Source organism: Colobus angolensis, unplaced genomic scaffold (genome assembly GCF_000951035.1).
Source record: "Colobus angolensis palliatus isolate OR3802 unplaced genomic scaffold, Cang.pa_1.0 Scaffold46, whole genome shotgun sequence".
NCBI lineage: Eukaryota > Metazoa > Chordata > Mammalia > Primates > Cercopithecidae > Colobus > Colobus angolensis.
In genome coordinates this window covers 13,060,291-13,070,485 of record NW_012118043.1, presented here as the reverse complement: position 1 = coordinate 13,070,485, position 10,195 = coordinate 13,060,291, and the positions used below count along the sequence as shown (strand labels likewise).

General features: G+C 38.6%; 1 protein-coding gene across 1 annotated transcript in view; it reads left to right on the top strand.

Moving 5' to 3' along the window:
• The first annotated feature begins 4,280 nt into the window (after window positions 1–4,280).
• SRPRB (signal recognition particle receptor, B subunit) overlaps window positions 4,281–10,195 on the top strand; it is a 36,503-nt gene continuing 30,588 nt past the window's right edge. The window contains exon 1 of the mRNA XM_011958226.1: window positions 4,281–4,392. The gene's annotated coding sequence lies outside the window, so the exon portion shown is untranslated. The remainder of the gene's footprint in view (window positions 4,393–10,195) is intronic.

The following is a 10,195-nucleotide window of genomic DNA, read 5'->3' as shown; positions in this document are numbered from 1 at the left end:
CTACCCAATCACATAAGCCATAATAGAGAGGTGAAATTTCAGTTTGCCATTTTCCCTCATACTATATCCAGTGTCTCCAAGTTCTGTTGATTTTGCTTTATAAATAACTTCAGTTGGCTCCTTTCTTTTCCTGACTCCTAACACAGCCTCAACTCATGCTCAAATGCAGAACTGCAGGTAAGACGTATCTGGACACAACATTCCACACCTCTCTCAACTGTCTAGTATTCAAGAAAATAGGACTCCGGGTCTACTTTGCAGTCCAGACCTGATATGGACCTTGTTACACATAGCCCTGCTTTCCTCTGAGCCCATCAACACTCTGCCTTATTTAATATTCACCTAAACTTACCCCAAATCCTATAACTCTGCCTTTCCCTTTGTTTGATGAGATACCCCATGTTCCCCTGGAATGCAGTCTGTCTCATTGCAATGGATCAATAAACCTAATTTTATTAGACTACAGGTATATTCCTGGAAATCTTAGGCAACTGGGCTAGAACAAAAACGTACAACATCCATCATTCTTAATTATTAAATTAATTACTAAAATAGGATAGACAGATGTTATTTGGCCATATTTTATATACATGTAAACAAAAACTAATATATACCTAATGATGAAGAAACAGAAGCATTCCTACTAAACATGAACAAACTTGATTACTATTTATCTTATTTTACAGTGTTTTAGAACAGGTGGCCAATCCAATTATATAAGAAAAATAAGTTATGATATTTAAAGAAATGCCAAAATTACTTTTATTTGTAAGTGATTATACACCTAGGAAATCTATGAGAACCAAATAATAATAAAATATTATGGCCAGGCGCAGTGGTTCATGCCTATAATCCCAGCATTTTGGGAGGCTGAGGTGGGTGGATTACCTGAGGTCAGGAGTTCAAGACCAGCCTGGCCAACATGGCGAAACCCCATCTCTTCTAAAAATACAAAAATTAGCCTGGCTTGGTGGTGCACACCTGTAGTCCCAGCTACTACTCGGGAGGCCGAAGCATGAGAACTGCTTGATCCTGGGAGGTGGAGGTTGCAGTGAGCCAAGGTCGCACCAGAGTACTCCAGCCTGGTGACAGAGCAAGACTCTGTCTCGAAAATAATAAAAATAATAATAATAGGCCGGGTGCAGTGGCTAACACCTGTAATCCTAGCACTTTGGGAGGCCAAGTCAGGCAGATCACCTGAGGTCGGGAATTCGAGACCAGCCTGACAACATGGAGAAACCCCATCTCTACTTAAAATACAAAATTAGTCAGGCGTAGTGGTGCATGCCTGTAATCCCAGCTACTCGGGAGGCTGAGGCGGGAGAATCGCTTGAACTCAGGAGGTGGAGGTTGTGGTGAGCCGAGATCCCACCATTGCACTCCAGCCTGGGCAACAACAGCGAAACTCTGTCTCAAAATAATACTCATAATACTACTACTAATAATAAATAAAGTGTTAAAAGTGGTAAAATAAAATTCAGTAAAGTGAAAGGAAATATTAAAATAAAAATAACTTTCTTTTATACAAATAATAGTGAGTTAGGACAATAATAATTAACAAGAATAAATAAAATGTATCATTCAGCAAATGAATAAAAGCTACATTTAAACCACACTTGTCAAAGTAAAAAATAATGTAAAAAAGACATATTGCCTTGGATAGGAAGACTCAGTATTGTAAAGATGTCAATTCTCCCTAAATTAGTCAATATGCAATTTTTTAACTTGACAAAATGATACTAATCCTCAACTAAAAAATGAAAGTGAGACAGATAAGAAAAGTTCTGAGAAAAAAATAATGAGAGTGGATGAGCTCTTCCGGCTGTTAAAATGTATGATAAGCTCCTGAACCTTGGCCTTAGCAATGATTTTTTGGCTATCACATCAAAAGCCCAGGCCATAAAGACAAAAATGAATAAATGGGACTACACCAAGCTGAAAAGCTTCTGCATAGCAAACAAGCAACAAAATGAAATGGCAACCTATGGATTGGAAAAAATATTTGCAAACTATATATCTAATAAGATACATAAAATTGATAAAGAACTCATACAACTCAATAGCAGGAAAACAAATGATCCCATTTAAAAACAGGCAAACATCTGAAAAGACATTTCTCCAAGAAGAAAAATGGCCAAGATGGATATGAAAAGGTATTCAACATCACTAATCATAAGGGAAATGTGAATTGAAACCATTATGAGATACTAGATAATACTAGGATGACTATTATCAAAAAGTCAAAAGATAGTAATAATAAATGCGGATAAGGGTGAAGAGAACAGAGAACCTTTGTGCATTGTTGGTGAGACTGTATAGCCATTGTGGAAAACAGTACAGAGCTTTCTAAATAAACTGAAAATAGAGCTACATATGACCCAACAAGCCCCCTTTAGGGGATATACCCAAAGAAAATGAGATAACCACCTTGTATAGATATCTGCGATCCTATGTTCATTGTAGTATTGCAGCCAATACAGGGAAACAACCTAAATGCTTGTTGAAAAATGAATGGATAAAGAAACTGATATATATATGTATAATATATATATAATATTCCATGATATATATATATATATATATATCAGGATTAAAGAAATGCCAAAATTACTTTTATTTGTAAGTGATTATACACCTAGGAAATCCATGAGAACCAAATAATAATAAAATATATCAAATATAAGATTAAAACCATCATATATATTTATCATGGAATATTATTCATCCCAAAAAGAATATCTTGCCATTTGCCACAACATGGATGAAACTGGAGGACATTAAGTGAAATAAGGCAGACACAGAAGGAAAAGTATTACATGATTTCACTCACATGGGGAATCTAAAGAAAACATTCAAATACACGTATACAGAGATAACAAAACCTGAGGTGGAGAGTGGAGAGATGTAGGTCAGAGGATACAAAGCAGCAGACAGGAGGGCTAGGCGCAGTAGCTCAGTCCTGTAATCCCAGGACTTTGGGAGGCAGAGGTGGGCGGATTGCTTGAGCCCAGGAGTTTGAGACCAGCCTGGGCAACATGACAAAACCCCATCTCTGCGAACAACAACAACAAAACACACACACACACACACACACACACACACACACACACACACAATTAGCGAGGCCTGGTGATGCCCGCCTGCAGTCCCAGCTACTCAGGAGGATGGATTGAGCCTGGGAGGTCGAGACTGCAGTGAGCAGTGATTTGATAGTGCCACTGCACTCCAGCCTGGGGACAGTGGACCCCACCTCAAACAAAACAAAACCGAGTAGCAGATATATATGATGAACATGCCTAGAGATCTAATGTACAACATAAGGACCCCAGCATAGGTAATAAATTCTACTTTATTTGGGATTCCTTGCTTCACTGTAGTAATCTTTTTTTATTTTTAACTACATATGTATCTCATAACATGTTGTATACCTTAAATATATTCAACGAAGCTTATTTTAAAAAATGAAATGTATAATGATGACTGGAAAGGGTGGTAGTCACATGGAAATAATGAAGCAGAATAAAAGTTCCAGATATTAAATGCAAATGAGAATTTAGTACATGATAAAGCTGGCATTATATTCTAGGGGGATAGACAGGCTACTCACTAAAGTGTTTAGAAGCAAAGTGGCTGAAAATTTTGGCACAGAAGAAAATCTCGTGGACCTCTAACTCACTGGTTAAAGTAAAAACTTTCAAAACGTATTAAAGGTTTAAATATAAAATTAAAACCATAAAAACATTATTATGTTAACATATTTCTTATATAGTAAGTACTTGGGAAGATTTTCTAACATTCCACAAACCTAGTAGCAATTAAGGAAAATATTAATTTCAGATCATACAAAATTCAGAAGTCCTGTAAGACAAAAACAAATAAAATGTGAAGATTTTTAAGAAAGAACAAAGGGCTAATCCATATTTTGAAATCAGTATAAAAAGATGAACAGAATTTGAGAAGGGAGCGCGGCCAGCTCTGCGGGGCCCTCCAGGCCCTCCGCCCTGTAGAACCCAGAGCCCTGGCCGTGGCTGCCCCGCCGGGCCCATTTCTTGAAGCAGCGGCGAACCGCTTTTCCCCACCAGACCGGCCGGCTGCCGGGTCTCCCAACCCAACTTTGCCAGGCTCAGACGAAGCTTCCGCCGAGCCGCCTGGACGCAGCGCCCTGGGTGGCAGCAGGTGTGGCAGGGCGGGAAGCAGGGAGGCGGCCCCAACGCTGCGGAGGCCACTAGGGGGTGCCGAGGGCCAGGAACGCGGGTCTACGCGCAGGCTCAGCTGTCCCAGTAGGGCGTGGAGCTGCGCAGATCCGGATACTCGGGTGGCCGCAGTGTCCCAAGTGGGCGACACTCACCTAGTCCCGAGGACAACCGACAAAGTCCTTAATGGGCCCAGAAGGTGAGGGGAGTCTGGCAGTGAGGGGTGGAAGGGTTAGCGGTCATCGCCCAGCTGGTTTTCCTTCTACCAGAAGCTGGTGCCAGAAAACAGAAATGGAAGAATAACTTGGCGCCATGAGGCCCATCGGAAAGGCCCACCAACCTTTGGGACGATTATTGGCTGTTTATAGAAGGCTCATGTATATCCTATGAAAAAGCTGCTCTCAGCTGCCCCCCAGCCTTTTAAAAGAAAACATTTGCTACATCGAGCCCTTCTAGGTGTAAAGAGGTTGTGACTTATGAGAGTTAGAGAATCACACATCTTGTAAATTTCCATTTGTTAAAAATAATAATAATAACAGGACATAAATGGCTTCTGGAGATGACTTTTTGCAACGAAGTTGTTAGACCACCTCTGGAAGTGACAGCAGGAGCCACACATCCACATTTATTAAGTAGGTTAGAGCAGGAGTCCCCAACCCCTGGATCTAGGTTGCATGCTCCTTATGAGACTCTAATAATGCCTGATGATCTGAGGTGGAACAGTTTCATCCTGAAACCATGCCCCTACCTTCCATGGAAAATTTGCCTTCCCTGAAACCAGTCCCTGGTGCCAAAGAGTTTGGGGACCACTGTGTTAGAGGATATGGGGCAGAAGACCTGAGAAGGAAGATAGGACAGTTCTGTGCCACACTGATCATATTTAGAAGACATTTTCATATTCCAACCATTGTTCTGTGTGTGCATTTTATTTCTCACTAGTGTATATGTAGTTGACAATATTAAGTATTTTTTGAACTAAACTCTTTCTAGATGTTCTGAAATGCCTATGTTAAAATTAGAGGTAGTAAAATAACACATTTTGTAAATCTTTTTGTTAAAATTCATATGTAATGTTGTTTTAGTGGAGGGGGGGGAATGGCCAAACCACCTGTTAATATTTTTAAATTCGGACTCATTTGTCCAGTATATAACACAATATGTAGTATAACAAAGTTACATGCAATGCATTTAACATATAGGGCAATGGATAAACTGAAATTTTCTAGTGCACAATAGCAAAACACCTTTTGTAAGCCCAAAGACATTTGGGCTTACCAAATGTTGCATGGAGGTAAGCCCAAAGTGCACCTGTGTGCACTGGTTCAGGGGAGGAGAGAGGAAAGGAAGTGCCAATGTGCTTATAGTGAGGCAGGGTTAACCATTGTCTCATGTCTGGGCATTTTGTTTTACTTATCTGGGTATATTGTGTATATAAACGACAAATGAGTCCTGACTTTACAACATCTAGTCTTTCTAGATGTTAAAGAGGTTGCCAGTGTATGACAAAAGTAGAGTTAGTAAACTAATATATTTTGTGCATTTCGTTTTAACATTCCAAGGAAAGACTGTCTTCTGAAAATTTGCGCACTATTGCTCAGTGGGTTGATGGAGATGGGAAGGTGTAGGCCAGAATGTTCATGTTTGGAAGACTCAGTCATAACTGTTTTTACATGTGTTCACTTTATTCAAGACTTCTGCGCATATAGTGGACAAATTAACTTCTTACCTGAAACATCTTGTCTATGTAGATGTTCAGAATTGCCTGACATATGTTAAGTGTAGAGGTAGTAAAATATCACCTTGTAAATATCTTTTTGCTAAAATTCTTAGGAAATACCGTCTTTTGGAAGTGGAATTGTGAAGCCACCTCTGTGAGCAGTGTAGTACTGTCTATACTTGTTTAATGGTTTAGAAATGGGAGGGAAGAAATCGCCAAAGGTAATAGGCTAGTGTGTTCATACTTGGACATTTCACTCGCCATTTTTCTGTATGTTTTGTAAATTTTGTTTTGCTGTGTGTGTAAAGTACATAATGGACAAATGAGTCCTAATTTTGCCACATTTGGTCTTTAGATGTTTAAGAAGTTGCCAGTGTATGACAAAGTATCTAGTAAAATTAGCACTTTTTGTACACTTGGTGTTGAAATTCATAGGAAAGCTTGTCTTCTGTAAATGATTTTGGGGTATTAATTTGTTCAGCCATCTCTAAGCATTACAAATGCCTGTACCTGTCCACCGGATTGAAGACAGAGAGAAGGAAGTGAGGAAGGACTGGTTCAAGGTCAAAATTGTCATATTTAGAAGATATCTCAGATTATAGCCATTGTTACATATGCAATTTTATTTTACGATGCTATGTACACAGTGGAAAGTTATATGAAATATCTGGTCTTTCTAGATAGTTAGAAATGCTTGATATATTTAAAAGTAGAAATAGTATAATAGCACTTTTTGTAAATAGCTTTTAAAAACTGATGGGAAATACTGTGTAAGTGGGATTGTTAAATCACCTCTGTGAACAGTGTTACTTGCTCATTCAGTTGAGGAAGGTGAGAGGGAAGAAATTACAAAAGGTGTTTTGCTATTGTGTACTAGAAAATTTCAGTTTATCCATTGCCCTATATGTTAAATGCATTGCATGTAACTTTGCTATACTATATGTTGTGTTATATACTGGACAAATGAGTCCTAATTTTGAAATATCCACTCTCTAGATATTAAAGAGGTTGCCAATGTATGACAAAAATAGTAAACTAACACATTTTGTACACTTTGTGTTAAAATTTATAAAAAGACCATCTTCTGAAAAGGACTTCTGGAAGTGAAATGATAACATCAACTCTAAGTGACACATGGGCCATATCCACCAGGTTGGTGGTGCAGAGGAGTTGGAAGAAATGAAGGATTCTAGATCAGAATGTTCCTATTTAGAAAACACTTCAAGATACAACCATGTGTATAGTTCATTCAACCCTACTGAGGCAGGAGAATAGGGTCTGGAGGCAGGAAACGTAAAGCAGATTCGTGCAGACTTCCTAGAACTAAATGAAATGGAAACACATCAGCTATCAGAGGAAATATACTTTCCATTTACATTGGGCATACACCGAGTAAATGACTGTTTTATTTCATCCTGTCTATTTACATAGGGTGTATACCAAGTAAACGACTTTGTAACTTTATTTCATCCTCTTCATTTACATCGGGTGTATACCAAGTAACCAATGTAAACCTTGAGAGGGTATTTAAACCCCAGAAAATTCTGTAACTGGACTCTTGAGCCCCTAAGTGCAGGCCTTCTCCCACCCTGTGGAACATACTTTCATTTCATAAATCTCTGCTTTTGTTGCTTCATTCTTTCTTTGCTTTGTGTGTTTTGTCCAGTTCTTGGTTCAATATGCCCAGAACCCGGATACCCTCCACTGGTAACGTATTTTGGCAAGCCAGCCAGGAGGTAAGCCCAAAGTTTGGGATTTTTCATCTTTTCCTTTCCACTCCATACAGGAGAATCTCTCCCTCCCTCTCTCTTTTCCTTTCCAACTTGGGACCCTTGGTGGGCAGCACCTAAACACGGAGGCAACTGTAGGTTTCTGGGTGGGGCCACTCTGAAGGACTTTTTTCTCTCTGTTCTGGTTGTGGTCCCTGATTCCTACGTGTGGGGCAGCTCAGGGCAAATTTGCAGCTCAGGGCGAACTTGCACATGTTTCAGGCGACGGAAACCTTCTTTTCTATGCTAACTTCTTCCTTTACCCTACTTGACTGGCTAAGGACAAAAGAAGCCTACCCAGCTTCCAGCTCCTGTCATTACAGTTCATGGCTATCACTCTAGTGGAACAGGAAGCATGGGATAGTGTGGCCTTATCAAATTATAAAGATGCCAAACGTTAGTGATTACACCCAGGAACCAAAGGAAAGCTCACAATAGGCCATTGCCTCTGGAGGGAAATCATGCAAAGTGGCACTGGTGCCCACCTAAGGTCAGAGATGCCTGACACTCTTAAGACTGGACCCCAAAGGGGGATTCCCCAGGGGATCCTCCAGACCTCAGCCTCTCCAAAGGGGATGCCCTTGGCAGCAGTTCTAAGGACTAGTACTAAACCCTCCTTAGAATTTTCTCTTGCAGTTGCAATACTGTTTGGCACCAATATGGTTTGGAATCTGGCATTTGCTGTTGAATGGGAAAGTGGGATGCAGTTGCATGTATACAGGCTTTGGTGCTGCTGTTTTAAGCAGGTGCAGGCCTAGTTAGTATGTGATATTCTCCTTTGGTGCCCTTTGACCCCAGTGTTCTTTCGAGTCTGGGGAGGTTTGGCCTTTAAAAATCAAACTGCCATGGAAATTGCTTTACCTGACATAATGGTTCACAGCCTTCATTGGATTACTTATTGGGTAAACAGAGTAAAATTGGCAAGTTTGTATTGCTATCTCATGGTTAGGGTTCCAAGGTAAAAGCTATTGAATCTTCATTTGCATGTGTATATACATATCTAGATGTGTTTATTTGTATGCACCCTTGTTATATGTTATGTCTTGGCTTATAAGTAAGAGAGCACTCATAAATTAAGTAAATAAGTCTAAACAATTTTCAAGTTCACGTGACTTAAGTATAACTTTCCTAAACAAGCTAGTTTTAAAATTATTGGTAAAGTAAAAATAGAAATGCCTTCAGAATTGTCAGCATACATTTTTGTCTGGATTTTATATTTGTCTTTCCTAGATATTTTGAGGTGTTAGGGTTTGGAATAGAGGGTTATAAAACTATAAACCCAGCCAAAACAAAATGATCTTGGTTTGTGTGTCTTTTTTTTTTTTTTGGACAAATGGGCATAATTTAATGTTAGCTAAATCTTCTGCGTGACTGGTGAAAATACCTATGTATTTAACTTTGAGGCTCTTACTTAGGTTTAGGTGAGCACCCGATATTCACTGGCTATTCAAAACGTGGTTAATAAGGAAATAACTGACTTTAAATGATAGTGTCTAATATCTCAGTTTACAGAGGTAATTAGAACTGTTAAAAGTGAAAGAATTGAGTACAGCGAATGGGACAAATGTTTTAGGTTTTGTGTAAAGTCTTAAACTTATTTTTGATACTCATTTAATATCTGGGCCATTTCCAATTAAGAAAGGTTGTGATATGGGGAAATATGTTTCTAAAATTGTGGAATTGTTCTTATCTATAAATTCCTGTATCTGATAGTTCAGGATTTCTTGCTTTTTAGCATTTCACTAAAGTTTTAGGTTACTAAGGATAAGAATTCTAGTTAATACATAATTCTATATACAAAACATGCCAGAAAAGTTGTGTTATTAGTGAGAAAAAGAATAATTTTGTCTAATTTAGAAGTTACCTAAAAGTTAGTTCAAATTACAGATTTGAAAAGGTTACTTATGAAACAACGTATTAAGGAACCAGTAAGTAGAGGAGAAAGATGTGGAAAAAGTTTAGATAATAAAATATTCTTTAAAACCTGATAGAGAATTGGAGACATTTGGCTAATTAACATTTTCATAGTTAAAGCTCTTAGTCTTGATTAAAGTAAAATAAGCATTGTAAAGAAATGCATTGGCAGTTTGGCAATTCCTTTTTAATACAGTTAAGCATGAAGCTGGATTTAGTGTGAAGCCGAATTTCACATACATGCTTGCATTGCTTCACACTGTTTACTGTTTTGTGTGGACAGTGCTGGCACTGGAGTACTTACTGGCTATGTGCCTAGAGTGCATTTCTTGATTGCAAAGGATGTATGGTGATATTGGTGAACTTAAGGATACTGAATTGTGTATCGGGAATAAAATATTCATTATGTGGGTTTTGGGGGGCCCTGGGTAAACACTGTAGCCTCCAGGGTAGATTGAGAAGGAAAAATTTAGGGTTGGGTTCCTATTTGTTTTTGCTTCTAATTTTCATTTGTTTGCTATTTATTCTCCTCTGGCTTTGCTTGTGTATGCATATATAAAACCATATATATATATGTATATACATATATACATATATATATA